Source organism: Ranitomeya imitator, chromosome 7 (genome assembly GCF_032444005.1).
Source record: "Ranitomeya imitator isolate aRanImi1 chromosome 7, aRanImi1.pri, whole genome shotgun sequence".
NCBI lineage: Eukaryota > Metazoa > Chordata > Amphibia > Anura > Dendrobatidae > Ranitomeya > Ranitomeya imitator.
In genome coordinates, this window is record NC_091288.1 from 140,655,182 (window position 1) to 140,681,949 (window position 26,768).

The 26,768-nt window shown below is 38.2% G+C and overlaps 18 non-coding genes across 18 annotated transcripts; all 18 read right to left on the bottom strand.

The window, feature by feature from the left end:
* Window positions 1-753: 753 nt before the first annotated feature.
* TRNAT-AGU (transfer RNA threonine (anticodon AGU)) lies at window positions 754-827 on the bottom strand. The gene has a single exon. It is a non-coding gene; the product is annotated as a tRNA-Thr (tRNA).
* Window positions 828-2,060: 1,233 nt separating this feature from the next.
* TRNAT-AGU (transfer RNA threonine (anticodon AGU)) lies at window positions 2,061-2,134 on the bottom strand. The gene has a single exon. It is a non-coding gene; the product is annotated as a tRNA-Thr (tRNA).
* A 1,233-nt stretch (window positions 2,135-3,367) lies between these two features.
* TRNAT-AGU (transfer RNA threonine (anticodon AGU)) lies at window positions 3,368-3,441 on the bottom strand. The gene has a single exon. It is a non-coding gene; the product is annotated as a tRNA-Thr (tRNA).
* A 1,233-nt stretch (window positions 3,442-4,674) lies between these two features.
* Window positions 4,675-4,748, bottom strand: TRNAT-AGU (transfer RNA threonine (anticodon AGU)). Its single transcript has one exon. It is a non-coding gene; the product is annotated as a tRNA-Thr (tRNA).
* Window positions 4,749-5,981: 1,233 nt separating this feature from the next.
* Window positions 5,982-6,055, bottom strand: TRNAT-AGU (transfer RNA threonine (anticodon AGU)). The gene has a single exon. It is a non-coding gene; the product is annotated as a tRNA-Thr (tRNA).
* Window positions 6,056-7,288: 1,233 nt separating this feature from the next.
* On the bottom strand, window positions 7,289-7,362 carry TRNAT-AGU (transfer RNA threonine (anticodon AGU)). Its single transcript has one exon. It is a non-coding gene; the product is annotated as a tRNA-Thr (tRNA).
* Window positions 7,363-8,595: 1,233 nt separating this feature from the next.
* On the bottom strand, window positions 8,596-8,669 carry TRNAT-AGU (transfer RNA threonine (anticodon AGU)). Its single transcript has one exon. It is a non-coding gene; the product is annotated as a tRNA-Thr (tRNA).
* A 1,233-nt stretch (window positions 8,670-9,902) lies between these two features.
* On the bottom strand, window positions 9,903-9,976 carry TRNAT-AGU (transfer RNA threonine (anticodon AGU)). Its single transcript has one exon. It is a non-coding gene; the product is annotated as a tRNA-Thr (tRNA).
* A 1,233-nt stretch (window positions 9,977-11,209) lies between these two features.
* TRNAT-AGU (transfer RNA threonine (anticodon AGU)) lies at window positions 11,210-11,283 on the bottom strand. Its single transcript has one exon. It is a non-coding gene; the product is annotated as a tRNA-Thr (tRNA).
* Window positions 11,284-12,516: 1,233 nt separating this feature from the next.
* TRNAT-AGU (transfer RNA threonine (anticodon AGU)) lies at window positions 12,517-12,590 on the bottom strand. The gene has a single exon. It is a non-coding gene; the product is annotated as a tRNA-Thr (tRNA).
* A 1,233-nt stretch (window positions 12,591-13,823) lies between these two features.
* TRNAT-AGU (transfer RNA threonine (anticodon AGU)) lies at window positions 13,824-13,897 on the bottom strand. The gene has a single exon. It is a non-coding gene; the product is annotated as a tRNA-Thr (tRNA).
* A 1,233-nt stretch (window positions 13,898-15,130) lies between these two features.
* On the bottom strand, window positions 15,131-15,204 carry TRNAT-AGU (transfer RNA threonine (anticodon AGU)). Its single transcript has one exon. It is a non-coding gene; the product is annotated as a tRNA-Thr (tRNA).
* A 2,495-nt stretch (window positions 15,205-17,699) lies between these two features.
* TRNAT-AGU (transfer RNA threonine (anticodon AGU)) lies at window positions 17,700-17,773 on the bottom strand. The gene has a single exon. It is a non-coding gene; the product is annotated as a tRNA-Thr (tRNA).
* Window positions 17,774-19,006: 1,233 nt separating this feature from the next.
* Window positions 19,007-19,080, bottom strand: TRNAT-AGU (transfer RNA threonine (anticodon AGU)). The gene has a single exon. It is a non-coding gene; the product is annotated as a tRNA-Thr (tRNA).
* Window positions 19,081-20,313: 1,233 nt separating this feature from the next.
* TRNAT-AGU (transfer RNA threonine (anticodon AGU)) lies at window positions 20,314-20,387 on the bottom strand. Its single transcript has one exon. It is a non-coding gene; the product is annotated as a tRNA-Thr (tRNA).
* A 1,233-nt stretch (window positions 20,388-21,620) lies between these two features.
* Window positions 21,621-21,694, bottom strand: TRNAT-AGU (transfer RNA threonine (anticodon AGU)). Its single transcript has one exon. It is a non-coding gene; the product is annotated as a tRNA-Thr (tRNA).
* A 2,495-nt stretch (window positions 21,695-24,189) lies between these two features.
* On the bottom strand, window positions 24,190-24,263 carry TRNAT-AGU (transfer RNA threonine (anticodon AGU)). Its single transcript has one exon. It is a non-coding gene; the product is annotated as a tRNA-Thr (tRNA).
* Window positions 24,264-25,496: 1,233 nt separating this feature from the next.
* TRNAT-AGU (transfer RNA threonine (anticodon AGU)) lies at window positions 25,497-25,570 on the bottom strand. The gene has a single exon. It is a non-coding gene; the product is annotated as a tRNA-Thr (tRNA).
* Between the last annotated feature and the right edge of the window lie 1,198 nt (window positions 25,571-26,768).

Here is a 26,768-nt window from a genome sequence, read left to right on the forward strand (position 1 = left end):
GGTGGCCGAGTGGTTAAGGCGATGGACTGCTAATCCATTGTGCTCTGCATGCATGGGTTTGAATCCCATCCTCGTCGGTTTAATCTGCTTGTTTCATGTTGTATTGTTTTGTTTTCATTTCTAGCCAAAGCGGTAGATACGTCAAGTTTGAAAGTTTATCTTCCTTTTTAAGAAAGCTGCTATCAAACTTTGCAGAGGTAGAAGTGTAATTCCACTGGTTTTATTTTGAAATGCTTGATGCCATCCTTTATTCTCTAAAGAAAGTTATATCGTCTAATTCCTTTTTAAGCGTTTCGACAGCAGAGATTTTTTTTCTCTCAACTGCACTATGTTATGACTGTGGTAAAGACTTGTTTAATGTCATACAAGAACAAAAGTCCACTTTTTTTTGGCTAAAATGACCCAAACTGACATGAAGAAAGAAAACCACTGCTGACGTTCGAAATCAAGATTTTCTGTTTACTAAACAGGCACTTAGACCAACTAAGCCAAAGGACAAAAAGGTGTGATACTTTAGAAAGCCTGCTTAGCGAGTCAGATGCATAAAGAGGAGGAATTTCAAAATAAAATCCACTGGTTTTAAGTTGTCATGCTTGATGCCATCTTTCTTCCTTTTTGGCCCTTATACAGAAGACATTCTTCATCTCACAATTGCACTATCAGTAAAGACGTAGCCAAGGTAAATTTGAGGTTTCATGCAAGTGAAATTCCCATTTTTAAGATAGGAAGTTTCTTTTTGAGATGATGAAAACAAGGCACTGCTGAGATTCGAACTCAGGATCTCCTGTTTACTAGACAGGCGCTTTAACCAACTAAGCCACAGCACCACAAGCTGGAAAGCCTATGAAATCTAGGGAAGATGTAAGCACCGATCAAACCTTTCAAGTGGTTAACTTAACAAGACAACATTGAGTTGAGTTTCATTCCGTGCACACAGAAACGTGGAACAGGATTTCATTCTCAGTCATGACAATTAAGAAACCAAGTAAATTATGAATAGCATTCATTCAACGACATTGACAATTTGCAAAATGCAATAGAATCTGGATCGATGACAAGGCCTTGGGTTTTGAAGTTCCATAATTGAATGATCCATCTTCTAGCACAGCTTCAATTTGGTACTTGTTTTTCTTCCAAGTTATGACACAGAATAGGCAGATTGAAGGAATGCCACAGCAGGGCCAAAAGAGTTTGCCCCAATCTAACTGTAAAGAATAGACACTGTAATATCTTCAACGAAAACACACTGACCCGTAAAAATAATCATTACATCTTTTCTCCTTAGCGCGTGTGCGCCATGTAGACGAGGTGGCCGAGTGGTTAAGGCGATGGACTGCTAATCCATTGTGCTCTGCATGCATGGGTTTGAATCCCATCCTCGTCGGTTTAATCTGCTTGTTTCATGTTGTATTGTTTTGTTTTCATTTCTAGCCAAAGCGGTAGATACGTCAAGTTTGAAAGTTTATCTTCCTTTTTAAGAAAGCTGCTATCAAACTTTGCAGAGGTAGAAGTGTAATTCCACTGGTTTTATTTTGAAATGCTTGATGCCATCCTTTATTCTCTAAAGAAAGTTATATCGTCTAATTCCTTTTTAAGCGTTTCGACAGCAGAGATTTTTTTTCTCTCAACTGCACTATGTTATGACTGTGGTAAAGACTTGTTTAATGTCATACAAGAACAAAAGTCCACTTTTTTTTGGCTAAAATGACCCAAACTGACATGAAGAAAGAAAACCACTGCTGACGTTCGAAATCAAGATTTTCTGTTTACTAAACAGGCACTTAGACCAACTAAGCCAAAGGACAAAAAGGTGTGATACTTTAGAAAGCCTGCTTAGCGAGTCAGATGCATAAAGAGGAGGAATTTCAAAATAAAATCCACTGGTTTTAAGTTGTCATGCTTGATGCCATCTTTCTTCCTTTTTGGCCCTTATACAGAAGACATTCTTCATCTCACAATTGCACTATCAGTAAAGACGTAGCCAAGGTAAATTTGAGGTTTCATGCAAGTGAAATTCCCATTTTTAAGATAGGAAGTTTCTTTTTGAGATGATGAAAACAAGGCACTGCTGAGATTCGAACTCAGGATCTCCTGTTTACTAGACAGGCGCTTTAACCAACTAAGCCACAGCACCACAAGCTGGAAAGCCTATGAAATCTAGGGAAGATGTAAGCACCGATCAAACCTTTCAAGTGGTTAACTTAACAAGACAACATTGAGTTGAGTTTCATTCCGTGCACACAGAAACGTGGAACAGGATTTCATTCTCAGTCATGACAATTAAGAAACCAAGTAAATTATGAATAGCATTCATTCAACGACATTGACAATTTGCAAAATGCAATAGAATCTGGATCGATGACAAGGCCTTGGGTTTTGAAGTTCCATAATTGAATGATCCATCTTCTAGCACAGCTTCAATTTGGTACTTGTTTTTCTTCCAAGTTATGACACAGAATAGGCAGATTGAAGGAATGCCACAGCAGGGCCAAAAGAGTTTGCCCCAATCTAACTGTAAAGAATAGACACTGTAATATCTTCAACGAAAACACACTGACCCGTAAAAATAATCATTACATCTTTTCTCCTTAGCGCATGTGCGCCATGTAGACGAGGTGGCCGAGTGGTTAAGGCGATGGACTGCTAATCCATTGTGCTCTGCATGCATGGGTTTGAATCCCATCGTCGTCGGTTTAATCTGCTTGTTTCATGTTGTATTGTTTTGTTTTCATTTCTAGCCAAAGCGGTAGATACGTCAAGTTTGAAAGTTTATCTTCCTTTTTAAGAAAGCTGCTATCAAACTTTGCAGAGGTAGAAGTGTAATTCCACTGGTTTTATTTTGAAATGCTTGATGCCATCCTTTATTCTCTAAAGAAAGTTATATCGTCTAATTCCTTTTTAAGCGTTTCGACAGCAGAGATTTTTTTTCTCTCAACTGCACTATGTTATGACTGTGGTAAAGACTTGTTTAATGTCATACAAGAACAAAAGTCCACTTTTTTTTGGCTAAAATGACCCAAACTGACATGAAGAAAGAAAACCACTGCTGACGTTCGAAATCAAGATTTTCTGTTTACTAAACAGGCACTTAGACCAACTAAGCCAAAGGACAAAAAGGTGTGATACTTTAGAAAGCCTGCTTAGCGAGTCAGATGCATAAAGAGGAGGAATTTCAAAATAAAATCCACTGGTTTTAAGTTGTCATGCTTGATGCCATCTTTCTTCCTTTTTGGCCCTTATACAGAAGACATTCTTCATCTCACAATTGCACTATCAGTAAAGACGTAGCCAAGGTAAATTTGAGGTTTCATGCAAGTGAAATTCCCATTTTTAAGATAGGAAGTTTCTTTTTGAGATGATGAAAACAAGGCACTGCTGAGATTCGAACTCAGGATCTCCTGTTTACTAGACAGGCGCTTTAACCAACTAAGCCACAGCACCACAAGCTGGAAAGCCTATGAAATCTAGGGAAGATGTAAGCACCGATCAAACCTTTCAAGTGGTTAACTTAACAAGACAACATTGAGTTGAGTTTCATTCCGTGCACACAGAAACGTGGAACAGGATTTCATTCTCAGTCATGACAATTAAGAAACCAAGTAAATTATGAATAGCATTCATTCAACGACATTGACAATTTGCAAAATGCAATAGAATCTGGATCGATGACAAGGCCTTGGGTTTTGAAGTTCCATAATTGAATGATCCATCTTCTAGCACAGCTTCAATTTGGTACTTGTTTTTCTTCCAAGTTATGACACAGAATAGGCAGATTGAAGGAATGCCACAGCAGGGCCAAAAGAGTTTGCCCCAATCTAACTGTAAAGAATAGACACTGTAATATCTTCAACGAAAACACACTGACCCGTAAAAATAATCATTACATCTTTTCTCCTTAGCGCATGTGCACCATGTAGACGAGGTGGCCGAGTGGTTAAGGCGATGGACTGCTAATCCATTGTGCTCTGCATGCATGGGTTTGAATCCCATCCTCGTCGGTTTAATCTGCTTGTTTCATGTTGTATTGTTTTGTTTTCATTTCTAGCCAAAGCGGTAGATACGTCAAGTTTGAAAGTTTATCTTCCTTTTTAAGAAAGCTGCTATCAAACTTTGCAGAGGTAGAAGTGTAATTCCACTGGTTTTATTTTGAAATGCTTGATGCCATCCTTTATTCTCTAAAGAAAGTTATATCGTCTAATTCCTTTTTAAGCGTTTCGACAGCAGAGATTTTTTTTCTCTCAACTGCACTATGTTATGACTGTGGTAAAGACTTGTTTAATGTCATACAAGAACAAAAGTCCACTTTTTTTTGACTAAAATGACCCAAACTGACATGAAGAAAGAAAACCACTGCTGACGTTCGAAATCAAGATTTTCTGTTTACTAAACAGGCACTTAGACCAACTAAGCCAAAGGACAAAAAGGTGTGATACTTTAGAAAGCCTGCTTAGCGAGTCAGATGCATAAAGAGGAGGAATTTCAAAATAAAATCCACTGGTTTTAAGTTGTCATGCTTGATGCCATCTTTCTTCCTTTTTGGCCCTTATACAGAAGATATTCTTCATCTCACAATTGCACTATCAGTAAAGACGTAGCCAAGGTAAATTTGAGGTTTCATGCAAGTGAAATTCCCATTTTTAAGATAGGAAGTTTCTTTTTGAGATGATGAAAACAAGGCACTGCTGAGATTCGAACTCAGGATCTCCTGTTTACTAGACAGGCGCTTTAACCAACTAAGCCACAGCACCACAAGCTGGAAAGCCTATGAAATCTAGGGAAGATGTAAGCACCGATCAAACCTTTCAAGTGGTTAACTTAACAAGACAACATTGAGTTGAGTTTCATTCCGTGCACACAGAAACGTGGAACAGGATTTCATTCTCAGTCATGACAATTAAGAAACCAAGTAAATTATGAATAGCATTCATTCAACGACATTGACAATTTGCAAAATGCAATAGAATCTGGATCGATGACAAGGCCTTGGGTTTTGAAGTTCCATAATTGAATGATCCATCTTCTAGCACAGCTTCAATTTGGTACTTGTTTTTCTTCCAAGTTATGACACAGAATAGGCAGATTGAAGGAATGCCACAGCAGGGCCAAAAGAGTTTGCCCCAATCTAACTGTAAAGAATAGACACTGTAATATCTTCAACGAAAACACACTGACCCGTAAAAATAATCATTACATCTTTTCTCCTTAGCGCGTGTGCGCCATGTAGACGAGGTGGCCGAGTGGTTAAGGCGATGGACTGCTAATCCATTGTGCTCTGCATGCATGGGTTTGAATCCCATCCTCGTCGGTTTAATCTGCTTGTTTCATGTTGTATTGTTTTGTTTTCATTTCTAGCCAAAGCGGTAGATACGTCAAGTTTGAAAGTTTATCTTCCTTTTTAAGAAAGCTGCTATCAAACTTTGCAGAGGTAGAAGTGTAATTCCACTGGTTTTATTTTGAAATGCTTGATGCCATCCTTTATTCTCTAAAGAAAGTTATATCGTCTAATTCCTTTTTAAGCGTTTCGACAGCAGAGATTTTTTTTCTCTCAACTGCACTATGTTATGACTGTGGTAAAGACTTGTTTAATGTCATACAAGAACAAAAGTCCACTTTTTTTTGGCTAAAATGACCCAAACTGACATGAAGAAAGAAAACCACTGCTGACGTTCGAAATCAAGATTTTCTGTTTACTAAACAGGCACTTAGACCAACTAAGCCAAAGGACAAAAAGGTGTGATACTTTAGAAAGCCTGCTTAGCGAGTCAGATGCATAAAGAGGAGGAATTTCAAAATAAAATCCACTGGTTTTAAGTTGTCATGCTTGATGCCATCTTTCTTCCTTTTTGGCCCTTATACAGAAGACATTCTTCATCTCACAATTGCACTATCAGTAAAGACGTAGCCAAGGTAAATTTGAGGTTTCATGCAAGTGAAATTCCCATTTTTAAGATAGGAAGTTTCTTTTTGAGATGATGAAAACAAGGCACTGCTGAGATTCGAACTCAGGATCTCCTGTTTACTAGACAGGCGCTTTAACCAACTAAGCCACAGCACCACAAGCTGGAAAGCCTATGAAATCTAGGGAAGATGTAAGCACCGATCAAACCTTTCAAGTGGTTAACTTAACAAGACAACATTGAGTTGAGTTTCATTCCGTGCACACAGAAACGTGGAACAGGATTTCATTCTCAGTCATGACAATTAAGAAACCAAGTAAATTATGAATAGCATTCATTCAACGACATTGACAATTTGCAAAATGCAATAGAATCTGGATCGATGACAAGGCCTTGGGTTTTGAAGTTCCATAATTGAATGATCCATCTTCTAGCACAGCTTCAATTTGGTACTTGTTTTTCTTCCAAGTTATGACACAGAATAGGCAGATTGAAGGAATGCCACAGCAGGGCCAAAAGAGTTTGCCCCAATCTAACTGTAAAGAATAGACACTGTAATATCTTCAACGAAAACACACTGACCCGTAAAAATAATCATTACATCTTTTCTCCTTAGCGCATGTGCGCCATGTAGACGAGGTGGCCGAGTGGTTAAGGCGATGGACTGCTAATCCATTGTGCTCTGCATGCATGGGTTTGAATCCCATCGTCGTCGGTTTAATCTGCTTGTTTCATGTTGTATTGTTTTGTTTTCATTTCTAGCCAAAGCGGTAGATACGTCAAGTTTGAAAGTTTATCTTCCTTTTTAAGAAAGCTGCTATCAAACTTTGCAGAGGTAGAAGTGTAATTCCACTGGTTTTATTTTGAAATGCTTGATGCCATCCTTTATTCTCTAAAGAAAGTTATATCGTCTAATTCCTTTTTAAGCGTTTCGACAGCAGAGATTTTTTTTCTCTCAACTGCACTATGTTATGACTGTGGTAAAGACTTGTTTAATGTCATACAAGAACAAAAGTCCACTTTTTTTTGGCTAAAATGACCCAAACTGACATGAAGAAAGAAAACCACTGCTGACGTTCGAAATCAAGATTTTCTGTTTACTAAACAGGCACTTAGACCAACTAAGCCAAAGGACAAAAAGGTGTGATACTTTAGAAAGCCTGCTTAGCGAGTCAGATGCATAAAGAGGAGGAATTTCAAAATAAAATCCACTGGTTTTAAGTTGTCATGCTTGATGCCATCTTTCTTCCTTTTTGGCCCTTATACAGAAGACATTCTTCATCTCACAATTGCACTATCAGTAAAGACGTAGCCAAGGTAAATTTGAGGTTTCATGCAAGTGAAATTCCCATTTTTAAGATAGGAAGTTTCTTTTTGAGATGATGAAAACAAGGCACTGCTGAGATTCGAACTCAGGATCTCCTGTTTACTAGACAGGCGCTTTAACCAACTAAGCCACAGCACCACAAGCTGGAAAGCCTATGAAATCTAGGGAAGATGTAAGCACCGATCAAACCTTTCAAGTGGTTAACTTAACAAGACAACATTGAGTTGAGTTTCATTCCGTGCACACAGAAACGTGGAACAGGATTTCATTCTCAGTCATGACAATTAAGAAACCAAGTAAATTATGAATAGCATTCATTCAACGACATTGACAATTTGCAAAATGCAATAGAATCTGGATCGATGACAAGGCCTTGGGTTTTGAAGTTCCATAATTGAATGATCCATCTTCTAGCACAGCTTCAATTTGGTACTTGTTTTTCTTCCAAGTTATGACACAGAATAGGCAGATTGAAGGAATGCCACAGCAGGGCCAAAAGAGTTTGCCCCAATCTAACTGTAAAGAATAGACACTGTAATATCTTCAACGAAAACACACTGACCCGTAAAAATAATCATTACATCTTTTCTCCTTAGCGCATGTGCGCCATGTAGACGAGGTGGCCGAGTGGTTAAGGCGATGGACTGCTAATCCATTGTGCTCTGCATGCATGGGTTTGAATCCCATCGTCGTCGGTTTAATCTGCTTGTTTCATGTTGTATTGTTTTGTTTTCATTTCTAGCCAAAGCGGTAGATACGTCAAGTTTGAAAGTTTATCTTCCTTTTTAAGAAAGCTGCTATCAAACTTTGCAGAGGTAGAAGTGTAATTCCACTGGTTTTATTTTGAAATGCTTGATGCCATCCTTTATTCTCTAAAGAAAGTTATATCGTCTAATTCCTTTTTAAGCGTTTCGACAGCAGAGATTTTTTTTCTCTCAACTGCACTATGTTATGACTGTGGTAAAGACTTGTTTAATGTCATACAAGAACAAAAGTCCACTTTTTTTTGGCTAAAATGACCCAAACTGACATGAAGAAAGAAAACCACTGCTGACGTTCGAAATCAAGATTTTCTGTTTACTAAACAGGCACTTAGACCAACTAAGCCAAAGGACAAAAAGGTGTGATACTTTAGAAAGCCTGCTTAGCGAGTCAGATGCATAAAGAGGAGGAATTTCAAAATAAAATCCACTGGTTTTAAGTTGTCATGCTTGATGCCATCTTTCTTCCTTTTTGGCCCTTATACAGAAGACATTCTTCATCTCACAATTGCACTATCAGTAAAGACGTAGCCAAGGTAAATTTGAGGTTTCATGCAAGTGAAATTCCCATTTTTAAGATAGGAAGTTTCTTTTTGAGATGATGAAAACAAGGCACTGCTGAGATTCGAACTCAGGATCTCCTGTTTACTAGACAGGCGCTTTAACCAACTAAGCCACAGCACCACAAGCTGGAAAGCCTATGAAATCTAGGGAAGATGTAAGCACCGATCAAACCTTTCAAGTGGTTAACTTAACAAGACAACATTGAGTTGAGTTTCATTCCGTGCACACAGAAACGTGGAACAGGATTTCATTCTCAGTCATGACAATTAAGAAACCAAGTAAATTATGAATAGCATTCATTCAACGACATTGACAATTTGCAAAATGCAATAGAATCTGGATCGATGACAAGGCCTTGGGTTTTGAAGTTCCATAATTGAATGATCCATCTTCTAGCACAGCTTCAATTTGGTACTTGTTTTTCTTCCAAGTTATGACACAGAATAGGCAGATTGAAGGAATGCCACAGCAGGGCCAAAAGAGTTTGCCCCAATCTAACTGTAAAGAATAGACACTGTAATATCTTCAACGAAAACACACTGACCCGTAAAAATAATCATTACATCTTTTCTCCTTAGCGCGTGTGCGCCATGTAGACGAGGTGGCCGAGTGGTTAAGGCGATGGACTGCTAATCCATTGTGCTCTGCATGCATGGGTTTGAATCCCATCCTCGTCGGTTTAATCTGCTTGTTTCATGTTGTATTGTTTTGTTTTCATTTCTAGCCAAAGCGGTAGATACGTCAAGTTTGAAAGTTTATCTTCCTTTTTAAGAAAGCTGCTATCAAACTTTGCAGAGGTAGAAGTGTAATTCCACTGGTTTTATTTTGAAATGCTTGATGCCATCCTTTATTCTCTAAAGAAAGTTATATCGTCTAATTCCTTTTTAAGCGTTTCGACAGCAGAGATTTTTTTTCTCTCAACTGCACTATGTTATGACTGTGGTAAAGACTTGTTTAATGTCATACAAGAACAAAAGTCCACTTTTTTTTGGCTAAAATGACCCAAACTGACATGAAGAAAGAAAACCACTGCTGACGTTCGAAATCAAGATTTTCTGTTTACTAAACAGGCACTTAGACCAACTAAGCCAAAGGACAAAAAGGTGTGATACTTTAGAAAGCCTGCTTAGCGAGTCAGATGCATAAAGAGGAGGAATTTCAAAATAAAATCCACTGGTTTTAAGTTGTCATGCTTGATGCCATCTTTCTTCCTTTTTGGCCCTTATACAGAAGACATTCTTCATCTCACAATTGCACTATCAGTAAAGACGTAGCCAAGGTAAATTTGAGGTTTCATGCAAGTGAAATTCCCATTTTTAAGATAGGAAGTTTCTTTTTGAGATGATGAAAACAAGGCACTGCTGAGATTCGAACTCAGGATCTCCTGTTTACTAGACAGGCGCTTTAACCAACTAAGCCACAGCACCACAAGCTGGAAAGCCTATGAAATCTAGGGAAGATGTAAGCACCGATCAAACCTTTCAAGTGGTTAACTTAACAAGACAACATTGAGTTGAGTTTCATTCCGTGCACACAGAAACGTGGAACAGGATTTCATTCTCAGTCATGACAATTAAGAAACCAAGTAAATTATGAATAGCATTCATTCAACGACATTGACAATTTGCAAAATGCAATAGAATCTGGATCGATGACAAGGCCTTGGGTTTTGAAGTTCCATAATTGAATGATCCATCTTCTAGCACAGCTTCAATTTGGTACTTGTTTTTCTTCCAAGTTATGACACAGAATAGGCAGATTGAAGGAATGCCACAGCAGGGCCAAAAGAGTTTGCCCCAATCTAACTGTAAAGAATAGACACTGTAATATCTTCAACGAAAACACACTGACCCGTAAAAATAATCATTACATCTTTTCTCCTTAGCGCATGTGCGCCATGTAGACGAGGTGGCCGAGTGGTTAAGGCGATGGACTGCTAATCCATTGTGCTCTGCATGCATGGGTTTGAATCCCATCGTCGTCGGTTTAATCTGCTTGTTTCATGTTGTATTGTTTTGTTTTCATTTCCAGCCAAAGCGGTAGATACGTCAAGTTTGAAAGTTTATCTTCCTTTTTAAGAAAGCTGCTATCAAACTTTGCAGAGGTAGAAGTGTAATTCCACTGGTTTTATTTTGAAATGCTTGATGCCATCCTTTATTCTCTAAAGAAAGTTATATCGTCTAATTCCTTTTTAAGCGTTTCGACAGCAGAGATTTTTTTTCTCTCAACTGCACTATGTTATGACTGTGGTAAAGACTTGTTTAATGTCATACAAGAACAAAAGTCCACTTTTTTTTGGCTAAAATGACCCAAACTGACATGAAGAAAGAAAACCACTGCTGACGTTCGAAATCAAGATTTTCTGTTTACTAAACAGGCACTTAGACCAACTAAGCCAAAGGACAAAAAGGTGTGATACTTTAGAAAGCCTGCTTAGCGAGTCAGATGCATAAAGAGGAGGAATTTCAAAATAAAATCCACTAGTTTTAAGTTGTCATGCTTGATGCCATCTTTCTTCCTTTTTGGCCCTTATACAGAAGACATTCTTCATCTCACAATTGCACTATCAGTAAAGACGTAGCCAAGGTAAATTTGAGGTTTCATGCAAGTGAAATTCCCATTTTTAAGATAGGAAGTTTCTTTTTGAGATGATGAAAACAAGGCACTGCTGAGATTCGAACTCAGGATCTCCTGTTTACTAGACAGGCGCTTTAACCAACTAAGCCACAGCACCACAAGCTGGAAAGCCTATGAAATCTAGGGAAGATGTAAGCACCGATCAAACCTTTCAAGTGGTTAACTTAACAAGACAACATTGAGTTGAGTTTCATTCCGTGCACACAGAAACGTGGAACAGGATTTCATTCTCAGTCATGACAATTAAGAAACCAAGTAAATTATGAATAGCATTCATTCAACGACATTGACAATTTGCAAAATGCAATAGAATCTGGATCGATGACAAGGCCTTGGGTTTTGAAGTTCCATAATTGAATGATCCATCTTCTAGCACAGCTTCAATTTGGTACTTGTTTTTCTTCCAAGTTATGACACAGAATAGGCAGATTGAAGGAATGCCACAGCAGGGCCAAAAGAGTTTGCCCCAATCTAACTGTAAAGAATAGACACTGTAATATCTTCAACGAAAACACACTGACCCGTAAAAATAATCATTACATCTTTTCTCCTTAGCGCGTGTGCGCCATGTAGACGAGGTGGCCGAGTGGTTAAGGCGATGGACTGCTAATCCATTGTGCTCTGCATGCATGGGTTTGAATCCCATCCTCGTCGGTTTAATCTGCTTGTTTCATGTTGTATTGTTTTGTTTTCATTTCTAGCCAAAGCGGTAGATACGTCAAGTTTGAAAGTTTATCTTCCTTTTTAAGAAAGCTGCTATCAAACTTTGCAGAGGTAGAAGTGTAATTCCACTGGTTTTATTTTGAAATGCTTGATGCCATCCTTTATTCTCTAAAGAAAGTTATATCGTCTAATTCCTTTTTAAGCGTTTCGACAGCAGAGATTTTTTTTCTCTCAACTGCACTATGTTATGACTGTGGTAAAGACTTGTTTAATGTCATACAAGAACAAAAGTCCACTTTTTTTTGGCTAAAATGACCCAAACTGACATGAAGAAAGAAAACCACTGCTGACGTTCGAAATCAAGATTTTCTGTTTACTAAACAGGCACTTAGACCAACTAAGCCAAAGGACAAAAAGGTGTGATACTTTAGAAAGCCTGCTTAGCGAGTCAGATGCATAAAGAGGAGGAATTTCAAAATAAAATCCACTGGTTTTAAGTTGTCATGCTTGATGCCATCTTTCTTCCTTTTTGGCCCTTATACAGAAGACATTCTTCATCTCACAATTGCACTATCAGTAAAGACGTAGCCAAGGTAAATTTGAGGTTTCATGCAAGTGAAATTCCCATTTTTAAGATAGGAAGTTTCTTTTTGAGATGATGAAAACAAGGCACTGCTGAGATTCGAACTCAGGATCTCCTGTTTACTAGACAGGCGCTTTAACCAACTAAGCCACAGCACCACAAGCTGGAAAGCCTATGAAATCTAGGGAAGATGTAAGCACCGATCAAACCTTTCAAGTGGTTAACTTAACAAGACAACATTGAGTTGAATTTCATTCCGTGCACACAGAAACGTGGAACAGGATTTCATTCTCAGTCATGACAATTAAGAAACCAAGTAAATTATGAATAGCATTCATTCAACGACATTGACAATTTGCAAAATGCAATAGAATCTGGATCGATGACAAGGCCTTGGGTTTTGAAGTTCCATAATTGAATGATCCATCTTCTAGCACAGCTTCAATTTGGTACTTGTTTTTCTTCCAAGTTATGACACAGAATAGGCAGATTGAAGGAATGCCACAGCAGGGCCAAAAGAGTTTGCCCCAATCTAACTGTAAAGAATAGACACTGTAATATCTTCAACGAAAACACACTGACCCGTAAAAATAATCATTACATCTTTTCTCCTTAGCGCATGTGCGCCATGTAGACGAGGTGGCCGAGTGGTTAAGGCGATGGACTGCTAATCCATTGTGCTCTGCATGCATGGGTTTGAATCCCATCGTCGTCGGTTTAATCTGCTTGTTTCATGTTGTATTGTTTTGTTTTCATTTCTAGCCAAAGCGGTAGATACGTCAAGTTTGAAAGTTTATCTTCCTTTTTAAGAAAGCTGCTATCAAACTTTGCAGAGGTAGAAGTGTAATTCCACTGGTTTTATTTTGAAATGCTTGATGCCATCCTTTATTCTCTAAAGAAAGTTATATCGTCTAATTCCTTTTTAAGCGTTTCGACAGCAGAGATTTTTTTTCTCTCAACTGCACTATGTTATGACTGTGGTAAAGACTTGTTTAATGTCATACAAGAACAAAAGTCCACTTTTTTTTGGCTAAAATGACCCAAACTGACATGAAGAAAGAAAACCACTGCTGACGTTCGAAATCAAGATTTTCTGTTTACTAAACAGGCACTTAGACCAACTAAGCCAAAGGACAAAAAGGTGTGATACTTTAGAAAGCCTGCTTAGCGAGTCAGATGCATAAAGAGGAGGAATTTCAAAATAAAATCCACTGGTTTTAAGTTGTCATGCTTGATGCCATCTTTCTTCCTTTTTGGCCCTTATACAGAAGACATTCTTCATCTCACAATTGCACTATCAGTAAAGACGTAGCCAAGGTAAATTTGAGGTTTCATGCAAGTGAAATTCCCATTTTTAAGATAGGAAGTTTCTTTTTGAGATGATGAAAACAAGGCACTGCTGAGATTCGAACTCAGGATCTCCTGTTTACTAGACAGGCGCTTTAACCAACTAAGCCACAGCACCACAAGCTGGAAAGCCTATGAAATCTAGGGAAGATGTAAGCACCGATCAAACCTTTCAAGTGGTTAACTTAACAAGACAACATTGAGTTGAGTTTCATTCCGTGCACACAGAAACGTGGAACAGGATTTCATTCTCAGTCATGACAATTAAGAAACCAAGTAAATTATGAATAGCATTCATTCAACGACATTGACAATTTGCAAAATGCAATAGAATCTGGATCGATGACAAGGCCTTGGGTTTTGAAGTTCCATAATTGAATGATCCATCTTCTAGCACAGCTTCAATTTGGTACTTGTTTTTCTTCCAAGTTATGACACAGAATAGGCAGATTGAAGGAATGCCACAGCAGGGCCAAAAGAGTTTGCCCCAATCTAACTGTAAAGAATAGACACTGTAATATCTTCAACGAAAACACACTGACCCGTAAAAATAATCATTACATCTTTTCTCCTTAGCGCATGTGCACCATGTAGACGAGGTGGCCGAGTGGTTAAGGCGATGGACTGCTAATCCATTGTGCTCTGCATGCATGGGTTTGAATCCCATCCTCGTCGGTTTAATCTGCTTGTTTCATGTTGTATTGTTTTGTTTTCATTTCTAGCCAAAGCGGTAGATACGTCAAGTTTGAAAGTTTATCTTCCTTTTTAAGAAAGCTGCTATCAAACTTTGCAGAGGTAGAAGTGTAATTCCACTGGTTTTATTTTGAAATGCTTGATGCCATCCTTTATTCTCTAAAGAAAGTTATATCGTCTAATTCCTTTTTAAGCGTTTCGACAGCAGAGATTTTTTTTCTCTCAACTGCACTATGTTATGACTGTGGTAAAGACTTGTTTAATGTCATACAAGAACAAAAGTCCACTTTTTTTTGGCTAAAATGACCCAAACTGACATGAAGAAAGAAAACCACTGCTGACGTTCGAAATCAAGATTTTCTGTTTACTAAACAGGCACTTAGACCAACTAAGCCAAAGGACAAAAAGGTGTGATACTTTAGAAAGCCTGCTTAGCGAGTCAGATGCATAAAGAGGAGGAATTTCAAAATAAAATCCACTGGTTTTAAGTTGTCATGCTTGATGCCATCTTTCTTCCTTTTTGGCCCTTATACAGAAGACATTCTTCATCTCACAATTGCACTATCAGTAAAGACGTAGCCAAGGTAAATTTGAGGTTTCATGCAAGTGAAATTCCCATTTTTAAGATAGGAAGTTTCTTTTTGAGATGATGAAAACAAGGCACTGCTGAGATTCGAACTCAGGATCTCCTGTTTACTAGACAGGCGCTTTAACCAACTAAGCCACAGCACCACAAGCTGGAAAGCCTATGAAATCTAGGGAAGATGTAAGCACCGATCAAACCTTTCAAGTGGTTAACTTAACAAGACAACATTGAGTTGAGTTTCATTCCGTGCACACAGAAACGTGGAACAGGATTTCATTCTCAGTCATGACAATTAAGAAACCAAGTAAATTATGAATAGCATTCATTCAACGACATTGACAATTTGCAAAATGCAATAGAATCTGGATCGATGACAAGGCCTTGGGTTTTGAAGTTCCATAATTGAATGATCCATCTTCTAGCACAGCTTCAATTTGGTACTTGTTTTTCTTCCAAGTTATGACACAGAATAGGCAGATTGAAGGAATGCCACAGCAGGGCCAAAAGAGTTTGCCCCAATCTAACTGTAAAGAATAGACACTGTAATATCTTCAACGAAAACACACTGACCCGTAAAAATAATCATTACATCTTTTCTCCTTAGCGCATGTGCACCATGTAGACGAGGTGGCCGAGTGGTTAAGGCGATGGACTGCTAATCCATTGTGCTCTGCATGCATGGGTTGTTTTGTTTTCATTTCTAGCCAAAGCGGTAGATACGTCAAGCTTGAAAGTTTATCTTCCTTTTTAAGAAAGCTGCTATCAAACTTTGCAGAGTTAGAAGTGTAATTCCACTGGTTTTATTTTGAAATGCTTGATGCCATCCTTTATTCTCTAAAGAAAGTTATATCGTCTAATTCCTTTTTAAGCGTTTCGACAGCAGAGATTTTTTTTCTCTCAACTGCACTATGTTTTGACTGTGGTAAAGACTTGTTTAATGTCATACAAGAACAAAAGTCCACCTTTTTTTTGGCTAAAATGACCCAAACTGAGATGAAGAAAGAAAACCACTGCTGACGTTCGAAATCAAGATTTTCTGTTTACTAAACAGGCACTTAGACCAACTAAGCCAAAGGACAAAAAGGTGTGATACTTTAGAAAGCCTGCTTAGCGAGTCAGATGCATAAAGAGGAGGAATTTCAAAATAAAATCCACTGATTTTAAGTGGTCATGCTTGATGCCATCTTTCTTCCTTTTTGGCCCATATACAGAAGACATTCTTCATCTCACAATTGCACTATGAGTAAAGACGTAGCCAAGGTAAATTTGAGGTTTCATGCAAGTGAAATTCCCATTTTTAAGATAGGAAGTTTCTTTTTGAGATGATGAAAACAAGGCACTGCTGAGATTCGAACTCGGGATCTCCTGTTAACTAGACAGGCGCTTTAATTAACTAAGCCACAGCACCACAAGCTGGAAAGCCTATGAAATCTAGGGAAGATGTAAGCACCGATCAAACCTTTCAAGTGGTTAACTTAACAAGACAACATTGAGTTGAGTTTCATTCCGTGCACACAGAAACGTGGAACAGGATTTCATTCTCAGTCATGACAATTAAGAAACCAAGTAAATTATGAATAGCATTCATTCAACGACATTGACAATTTGCAAAATGCAATAGAATCTGGATCGATGACAAGGCCTTGGGTTTTGAAGTTCCATAATTGAATGATCCATCTTCTAGCACAGCTTCAATTTGGTACTTGTTTTTCTTCCAAGTTATGACACAGAATAGGCAGATTGAAGGAATGCCACAGCAGGGCCAAAAGAGTTTGCCCCAATCTAACTGTAAAGAATAGACACTGTAATATCTTCAACGAAAACACACTGACCCGTAAAAATAATCATTACATCTTTTCTCCTTAGCGCGTGTGCGCCATGTAGACGAGGTGGCCGAGTGGTTAAGGCGATGGACTGCTAATCCATTGTGCTCTGCATGCATGGGTTTGAATCCCATCCTCGTCGGTTTAATCTGCTTGTTTCATGTTGTATTGTTTTGTTTTCATTTCTAGCCAAAGCGGTAGATACGTCAAGTTTGAAAGTTTATCTTCCTTTTTAAGAAAGCTGCTATCAAACTTTGCAGAGGTAGAAGTGTAATTCCACTGGTTTTATTTTGAAATGCTTGATGCCATCCTTTATTCTCTAAAGAAAGTTATATCGTCTAATTCCTTTTTAAGCGTTTCGACAGCAGAGATTTTTTTTCTCTCAACTGCACTATGTTATGACTGTGGTAAAGACTTGTTTAATGTCATACAAGAACAAAAGTCCACTTTTTTTTGGCTAAAATGACCCAAACTGACATGAAGAAAGAAAACCACTGCTGACGTTCGAAATCAAGATTTTCTGTTTACTAAACAGGCACTTAGACCAACTAAGCCAAAGGACAAAAAGGTGTGATACTTTAGAAAGCCTGCTTAGCGAGTCAGATGCATAAAGAGGAGGAATTTCAAAATAAAATCCACTGGTTTTAAGTTGTCATGCTTGATGCCATCTTTCTTCCTTTTTGGCCCTTATACAGAAGACATTCTTCATCTCACAATTGCACTATCAGTAAAGACGTAGCCAAGGTAAATTTGAGGTTTCATGCAAGTGAAATTCCCATTTTTAAGATAGGAAGTTTCTTTTTGAGATGATGAAAACAAGGCACTGCTGAGATTCGAACTCAGGATCTCCTGTTTACTAGACAGGCGCTTTAACCAACTAAGCCACAGCACCACAAGCTGGAAAGCCTATGAAATCTAGGGAAGATGTAAGCACCGATCAAACCTTTCAAGTGGTTAACTTAACAAGACAACATTGAGTTGAGTTTCATTCCGTGCACACAGAAACGTGGAACAGGATTTCATTCTCAGTCATGACAATTAAGAAACCAAGTAAATTATGAATAGCATTCATTCAACGACATTGACAATTTGCAAAATGCAATAGAATCTGGATCGATGACAAGGCCTTGGGTTTTGAAGTTCCATAATTGAATGATCCATCTTCTAGCACAGCTTCAATTTGGTACTTGTTTTTCTTCCAAGTTATGACACAGAATAGGCAGATTGAAGGAATGCCACAGCAGGGCCAAAAGAGTTTGCCCCAATCTAACTGTAAAGAATAGACACTGTAATATCTTCAACGAAAACACACTGACCCGTAAAAATAATCATTACATCTTTTCTCCTTAGCGCATGTGCGCCATGTAGACGAGGTGGCCGAGTGGTTAAGGCGATGGACTGCTAATCCATTGTGCTCTGCATGCATGGGTTTGAATCCCATCCTCGTCGGTTTAATCTGCTTGTTTCATGTTGTATTGTTTTGTTTTCATTTCTAGCCAAAGCGGTAGATACGTCAAGTTTGAAAGTTTATCTTCCTTTTTAAGAAAGCTGCTATCAAACTTTGCAGAGGTAGAAGTGTAATTCCACTGGTTTTATTTTGAAATGCTTGATGCCATCCTTTATTCTCTAAAGAAAGTTATATCGTCTAATTCCTTTTTAAGCGTTTCGACAGCAGAGATTTTTTTTCTCTCAACTGCACTATGTTATGACTGTGGTAAAGACTTGTTTAATGTCATACAAGAACAAAAGTCCACTTTTTTTTGGCTAAAATGACCCAAACTGACATGAAGAAAGAAAACCACTGCTGACGTTCGAAATCAAGATTTTCTGTTTACTAAACAGGCACTTAGACCAACTAAGCCAAAGGACAAAAAGGTGTGATACTTTAGAAAGCCTGCTTAGCGAGTCAGATGCATAAAGAGGAGGAATTTCAAAATAAAATCCACTGGTTTTAAGTTGTCATGCTTGATGCCATCTTTCTTCCTTTTTGGCCCTTATACAGAAGACATTCTTCATCTCACAATTGCACTATCAGTAAAGACGTAGCCAAGGTAAATTTGAGGTTTCATGCAAGTGAAATTCCCATTTTTAAGATAGGAAGTTTCTTTTTGAGATGATGAAAACAAGGCACTGCTGAGATTCGAACTCAGGATCTCCTGTTTACTAGACAGGCGCTTTAACCAACTAAGCCACAGCACCACAAGCTGGAAAGCCTATGAAATCTAGGGAAGATGTAAGCACCGATCAAACCTTTCAAGTGGTTAACTTAACAAGACAACATTGAGTTGAGTTTCATTCCGTGCACACAGAAACGTGGAACAGGATTTCATTCTCAGTCATGACAATTAAGAAACCAAGTAAATTATGAATAGCATTCATTCAACGACATTGACAATTTGCAAAATGCAATAGAATCTGGATCGATGACAAGGCCTTGGGTTTTGAAGTTCCATAATTGAATGATCCATCTTCTAGCACAGCTTCAATTTGGTACTTGTTTTTCTTCCAAGTTATGACACAGAATAGGCAGATTGAAGGAATGCCACAGCAGGGCCAAAAGAGTTTGCCCCAATCTAACTGTAAAGAATAGACACTGTAATATCTTCAACGAAAACACACTGACCCGTAAAAATAATCATTACATCTTTTCTCCTTAGCGCATGTGCGCCATGTAGACGAGGTGGCCGAGTGGTTAAGGCGATGGACTGCTAATCCATTGTGCTCTGCATGCATGGGTTTGAATCCCATCCTCGTCGGTTTAATCTGCTTGTTTCATGTTGTATTGTTTTGTTTTCATTTCTAGCCAAAGCGGTAGATACGTCAAGTTTGAAAGTTTATCTTCCTTTTTAAGAAAGCTGCTATCAAACTTTGCAGAGGTAGAAGTGTAATTCCACTGGTTTTATTTTGAAATGCTTGATGCCATCCTTTATTCTCTAAAGAAAGTTATATCGTCTAATTCCTTTTTAAGCGTTTCGACAGCAGAGATTTTTTTTCTCTCAACTGCACTATGTTATGACTGTGGTAAAGACTTGTTTAATGTCATACAAGAACAAAAGTCCACTTTTTTTTGGCTAAAATGACCCAAACTGACATGAAGAAAGAAAACCACTGCTGACGTTCGAAATCAAGATTTTCTGTTTACTAAACAGGCACTTAGACCAACTAAGCCAAAGGACAAAAAGGTGTGATACTTTAGAAAGCCTGCTTAGCGAGTCAGATGCATAAAGAGGAGGAATTTCAAAATAAAATCCACTGGTTTTAAGTTGTCATGCTTGATGCCATCTTTCTTCCTTTTTGGCCCTTATACAGAAGACATTCTTCATCTCACAATTGCACTATCAGTAAAGACGTAGCCAAGGTAAATTTGAGGTTTCATGCAAGTGAAATTCCCATTTTTAAGATAGGAAGTTTCTTTTTGAGATGATGAAAACAAGGCACTGCTGAGATTCGAACTCAGGATCTCCTGTTTACTAGACAGGCGCTTTAACCAACTAAGCCACAGCACCACAAGCTGGAAAGCCTATGAAATCTAGGGAAGATGTAAGCACCGATCAAACCTTTCAAGTGGTTAACTTAACAAGACAACATTGAGTTGAGTTTCATTCCGTGCACACAGAAACGTGGAACAGGATTTCATTCTCAGTCATGACAATTAAGAAACCAAGTAAATTATGAATAGCATTCATTCAACGACATTGACAATTTGCAAAATGCAATAGAATCTGGATCGATGACAAGGCCTTGGGTTTTGAAGTTCCATAATTGAATGATCCATCTTCTAGCACAGCTTCAATTTGGTACTTGTTTTTCTTCCAAGTTATGACACAGAATAGGCAGATTGAAGGAATGCCACAGCAGGGCCAAAAGAGTTTGCCCCAATCTAACTGTAAAGAATAGACACTGTAATATCTTCAACGAAAACACACTGACCCGTAAAAATAATCATTACATCTTTTCTCCTTAGCGCATGTGCGCCATGTAGACGAGGTGGCCGAGTGGTTAAGGCGATGGACTGCTAATCCATTGTGCTCTGCATGCATGGGTTTGAATCCCATCCTCGTCGGTTTAATCTGCTTGTTTCATGTTGTATTGTTTTGTTTTCATTTCTAGCCAAAGCGGTAGATACGTCAAGTTTGAAAGTTTATCTTCCTTTTTAAGAAAGCTGCTATCAAACTTTGCAGAGGTAGAAGTGTAATTCCACTGGTTTTATTTTGAAATGCTTGATGCCATCCTTTATTCTCTAAAGAAAGTTATATCGTCTAATTCCTTTTTAAGCGTTTCGACAGCAGAGATTTTTTTTCTCTCAACTGCACTATGTTATGACTGTGGTAAAGACTTGTTTAATGTCATACAAGAACAAAAGTCCACTTTTTTTTGGCTAAAATGACCCAAACTGACATGAAGAAAGAAAACCACTGCTGACGTTCGAAATCAAGATTTTCTGTTTACTAAACAGGCACTTAGACCAACTAAGCCAAAGGACAAAAAGGTGTGATACTTTAGAAAGCCTGCTTAGCGAGTCAGATGCATAAAGAGGAGGAATTTCAAAATAAAATCCACTGGTTTTAAGTTGTCATGCTTGATGCCATCTTTCTTCCTTTTTGGCCCTTATACAGAAGACATTCTTCATCTCACAATTGCACTATCAGTAAAGACGTAGCCAAGGTAAATTTGAGGTTTCATGCAAGTGAAATTCCCATTTTTAAGATAGGAAGTTTCTTTTTGAGATGATGAAAACAAGGCACTGCTGAGATTCGAACTCAGGATCTCCTGTTTACTAGACAGGCGCTTTAACCAACTAAGCCACAGCACCACAAGCTGGAAAGCCTATGAAATCTAGGGAAGATGTAAGCACCGATCAAACCTTTCAAGTGGTTAACTTAACAAGACAACATTGAGTTGAGTTTCATTCCGTGCACACAGAAACGTGGAACAGGATTTCATTCTCAGTCATGACAATTAAGAAACCAAGTAAATTATGAATAGCATTCATTCAACGACATTGACAATTTGCAAAATGCAATAGAATCTGGATCGATGACAAGGCCTTGGGTTTTGAAGTTCCATAATTGAATGATCCATCTTCTAGCACAGCTTCAATTTGGTACTTGTTTTTCTTCCAAGTTATGACACAGAATAGGCAGATTGAAGGAATGCCACAGCAGGGCCAAAAGAGTTTGCCCCAATCTAACTGTAAAGAATAGACACTGTAATATCTTCAACGAAAACACACTGACCCGTAAAAATAATCATTACATCTTTTCTCCTTAGCGCATGTGCACCATGTAGACGAGGTGGCCGAGTGGTTAAGGCGATGGACTGCTAATCCATTGTGCTCTGCATGCATGGGTTGTTTTGTTTTCATTTCTAGCCAAAGCGGTAGATACGTCAAGCTTGAAAGTTTATCTTCCTTTTTAAGAAAGCTGCTATCAAACTTTGCAGAGTTAGAAGTGTAATTCCACTGGTTTTATTTTGAAATGCTTGATGCCATCCTTTATTCTCTAAAGAAAGTTATATCGTCTAATTCCTTTTTAAGCGTTTCGACAGCAGAGATTTTTTTTCTCTCAACTGCACTATGTTTTGACTGTGGTAAAGACTTGTTTAATGTCATACAAGAACAAAAGTCCACCTTTTTTTTGGCTAAAATGACCCAAACTGAGATGAAGAAAGAAAACCACTGCTGACGTTCGAAATCAAGATTTTCTGTTTACTAAACAGGCACTTAGACCAACTAAGCCAAAGGACAAAAAGGTGTGATACTTTAGAAAGCCTGCTTAGCGAGTCAGATGCATAAAGAGGAGGAATTTCAAAATAAAATCCACTGATTTTAAGTGGTCATGCTTGATGCCATCTTTCTTCCTTTTTGGCCCATATACAGAAGACATTCTTCATCTCACAATTGCACTATGAGTAAAGACGTAGCCAAGGTAAATTTGAGGTTTCATGCAAGTGAAATTCCCATTTTTAAGATAGGAAGTTTCTTTTTGAGATGATGAAAACAAGGCACTGCTGAGATTCGAACTCGGGATCTCCTGTTAACTAGACAGGCGCTTTAATTAACTAAGCCACAGCACCACAAGCTGGAAAGCCTATGAAATCTAGGGAAGATGTAAGCACCGATCAAACCTTTCAAGTGGTTAACTTAACAAGACAACATTGAGTTGAGTTTCATTCCGTGCACACAGAAACGTGGAACAGGATTTCATTCTCAGTCATGACAATTAAGAAACCAAGTAAATTATGAATAGCATTCATTCAACGACATTGACAATTTGCAAAATGCAATAGAATCTGGATCGATGACAAGGCCTTGGGTTTTGAAGTTCCATAATTGAATGATCCATCTTCTAGCACAGCTTCAATTTGGTACTTGTTTTTCTTCCAAGTTATGACACAGAATAGGCAGATTGAAGGAATGCCACAGCAGGGCCAAAAGAGTTTGCCCCAATCTAACTGTAAAGAATAGACACTGTAATATCTTCAACGAAAACACACTGACCCGTAAAAATAATCATTACATCTTTTCTCCTTAGCGCGTGTGCGCCATGTAGACGAGGTGGCCGAGTGGTTAAGGCGATGGACTGCTAATCCATTGTGCTCTGCATGCATGGGTTTGAATCCCATCCTCGTCGGTTTAATCTGCTTGTTTCATGTTGTATTGTTTTGTTTTCATTTCTAGCCAAAGCGGTAGATACGTCAAGTTTGAAAGTTTATCTTCCTTTTTAAGAAAGCTGCTATCAAACTTTGCAGAGGTAGAAGTGTAATTCCACTGGTTTTATTTTGAAATGCTTGATGCCATCCTTTATTCTCTAAAGAAAGTTATATCGTCTAATTCCTTTTTAAGCGTTTCGACAGCAGAGATTTTTTTTCTCTCAACTGCACTATGTTATGACTGTGGTAAAGACTTGTTTAATGTCATACAAGAACAAAAGTCCACTTTTTTTTGGCTAAAATGACCCAAACTGACATGAAGAAAGAAAACCACTGCTGACGTTCGAAATCAAGATTTTCTGTTTACTAAACAGGCACTTAGACCAACTAAGCCAAAGGACAAAAAGGTGTGATACTTTAGAAAGCCTGCTTAGCGAGTCAGATGCATAAAGAGGAGGAATTTCAAAATAAAATCCACTGGTTTTAAGTTGTCATGCTTGATGCCATCTTTCTTCCTTTTTGGCCCTTATACAGAAGACATTCTTCATCTCACAATTGCACTATCAGTAAAGACGTAGCCAAGGTAAATTTGAGGTTTCATGCAAGTGAAATTCCCATTTTTAAGATAGGAAGTTTCTTTTTGAGATGATGAAAACAAGGCACTGCTGAGATTCGAACTCAGGATCTCCTGTTTACTAGACAGGCGCTTTAACCAACTAAGCCACAGCACCACAAGCTGGAAAGCCTATGAAATCTAGGGAAGATGTAAGCACCGATCAAACCTTTCAAGTGGTTAACTTAACAAGACAACATTGAGTTGAGTTTCATTCCGTGCACACAGAAACGTGGAACAGGATTTCATTCTCAGTCATGACAATTAAGAAACCAAGTAAATTATGAATAGCATTCATTCAACGACATTGACAATTTGCAAAATGCAATAGAATCTGGATCGATGACAAGGCCTTGGGTTTTGAAGTTCCATAATTGAATGATCCATCTTCTAGCACAGCTTCAATTTGGTACTTGTTTTTCTTCCAAGTTATGACACAGAATAGGCAGATTGAAGGAATGCCACAGCAGGGCCAAAAGAGTTTGCCCCAATCTAACTGTAAAGAATAGACACTGTAATATCTTCAACGAAAACACACTGACCCGTAAAAATAATCATTACATCTTTTCTCCTTAGCGCATGTGCGCCATGTAGACGAGGTGGCCGAGTGGTTAAGGCGATGGACTGCTAATCCATTGTGCTCTGCATGCATGGGTTTGAATCCCATCCTCGTCGGTTTAATCTGCTTGTTTCATGTTGTATTGTTTTGTTTTCATTTCTAGCCAAAGCGGTAGATACGTCAAGTTTGAAAGTTTATCTTCCTTTTTAAGAAAGCTGCTATCAAACTTTGCAGAGGTAGAAGTGTAATTCCACTGGTTTTATTTTGAAATGCTTGATGCCATCCTTTATTCTCTAAAGAAAGTTATATCGTCTAATTCCTTTTTAAGCGTTTCGACAGCAGAGATTTTTTTTCTCTCAACTGCACTATGTTATGACTGTGGTAAAGACTTGTTTAATGTCATACAAGAACAAAAGTCCACTTTTTTTTGGCTAAAATGACCCAAACTGACATGAAGAAAGAAAACCACTGCTGACGTTCGAAATCAAGATTTTCTGTTTACTAAACAGGCACTTAGACCAACTAAGCCAAAGGACAAAAAGGTGTGATACTTTAGAAAGCCTGCTTAGCGAGTCAGATGCATAAAGAGGAGGAATTTCAAAATAAAATCCACTGGTTTTAAGTTGTCATGCTTGATGCCATCTTTCTTCCTTTTTGGCCCTTATACAGAAGACATTCTTCATCTCACAATTGCACTATCAGTAAAGACGTAGCCAAGGTAAATTTGAGGTTTCATGCAAGTGAAATTCCCATTTTTAAGATAGGAAGTTTCTTTTTGAGATGATGAAAACAAGGCACTGCTGAGATTCGAACTCAGGATCTCCTGTTTACTAGACAGGCGCTTTAACCAACTAAGCCACAGCACCACAAGCTGGAAAGCCTATGAAATCTAGGGAAGATGTAAGCACCGATCAAACCTTTCAAGTGGTTAACTTAACAAGACAACATTGAGTTGAGTTTCATTCCGTGCACACAGAAACGTGGAACAGGATTTCATTCTCAGTCATGACAATTAAGAAACCAAGTAAATTATGAATAGCATTCATTCAACGACATTGACAATTTGCAAAATGCAATAGAATCTGGATCGATGACAAGGCCTTGGGTTTTGAAGTTCCATAATTGAATGATCCATCTTCTAGCACAGCTTCAATTTGGTACTTGTTTTTCTTCCAAGTTATGACACAGAATAGGCAGATTGAAGGAATGCCACAGCAGGGCCAAAAGAGTTTGCCCCAATCTAACTGTAAAGAATAGACACTGTAATATCTTCAACGAAAACACACTGACCCGTAAAAATAATCATTACATCTTTTCTCCTTAGCGCATGTGCACCATGTAGACGAGGTGGCCGAGTGGTTAAGGCGATGGACTGCTAATCCATTGTGCTCTGCATGCATGGGTTTGAATCCCATCCTCGTCGGTTTAATCTGCTTGTTTCATGTTGTATTGTTTTGTTTTCATTTCTAGCCAAAGCGGTAGATACGTCAAGTTTGAAAGTTTATCTTCCTTTTTAAGAAAGCTGCTATCAAACTTTGCAGAGGTAGAAGTGTAATTCCACTGGTTTTATTTTGAAAAGCTTGATGCCATCCTTTATTCTCTAAAGAAAGTTATATCGTCTAATTCCTTTTTAAGCGTTTCGACAGCAGAGATTTTTTTTCTCTCAACTGCACTATGTTATGACTGTGGTAAAGACTTGTTTAATGTCATACAAGAACAAAAGTCCACTTTTTTTTGGCTAAAATGACCCAAACTGACATGAAGAAAGAAAACCACTGCTGACGTTCGAAATCAAGATTTTCTGTTTACTAAACAGGCACTTAGACCAACTAAGCCAAAGGACAAAAAGGTGTGATACTTTAGAAAGCCTGCTTAGCGAGTCAGATGCATAAAGAGGAGGAATTTCAAAATAAAATCCACTGGTTTTAAGTTGTCATGCTTGATGCCATCTTTCTTCCTTTTTGGCCCTTATACAGAAGACATTCTTCATCTCACAATTGCACTATCAGTAAAGACGTAGCCAAGGTAAATTTGAGGTTTCATGCAAGTGAAATTCCCATTTTT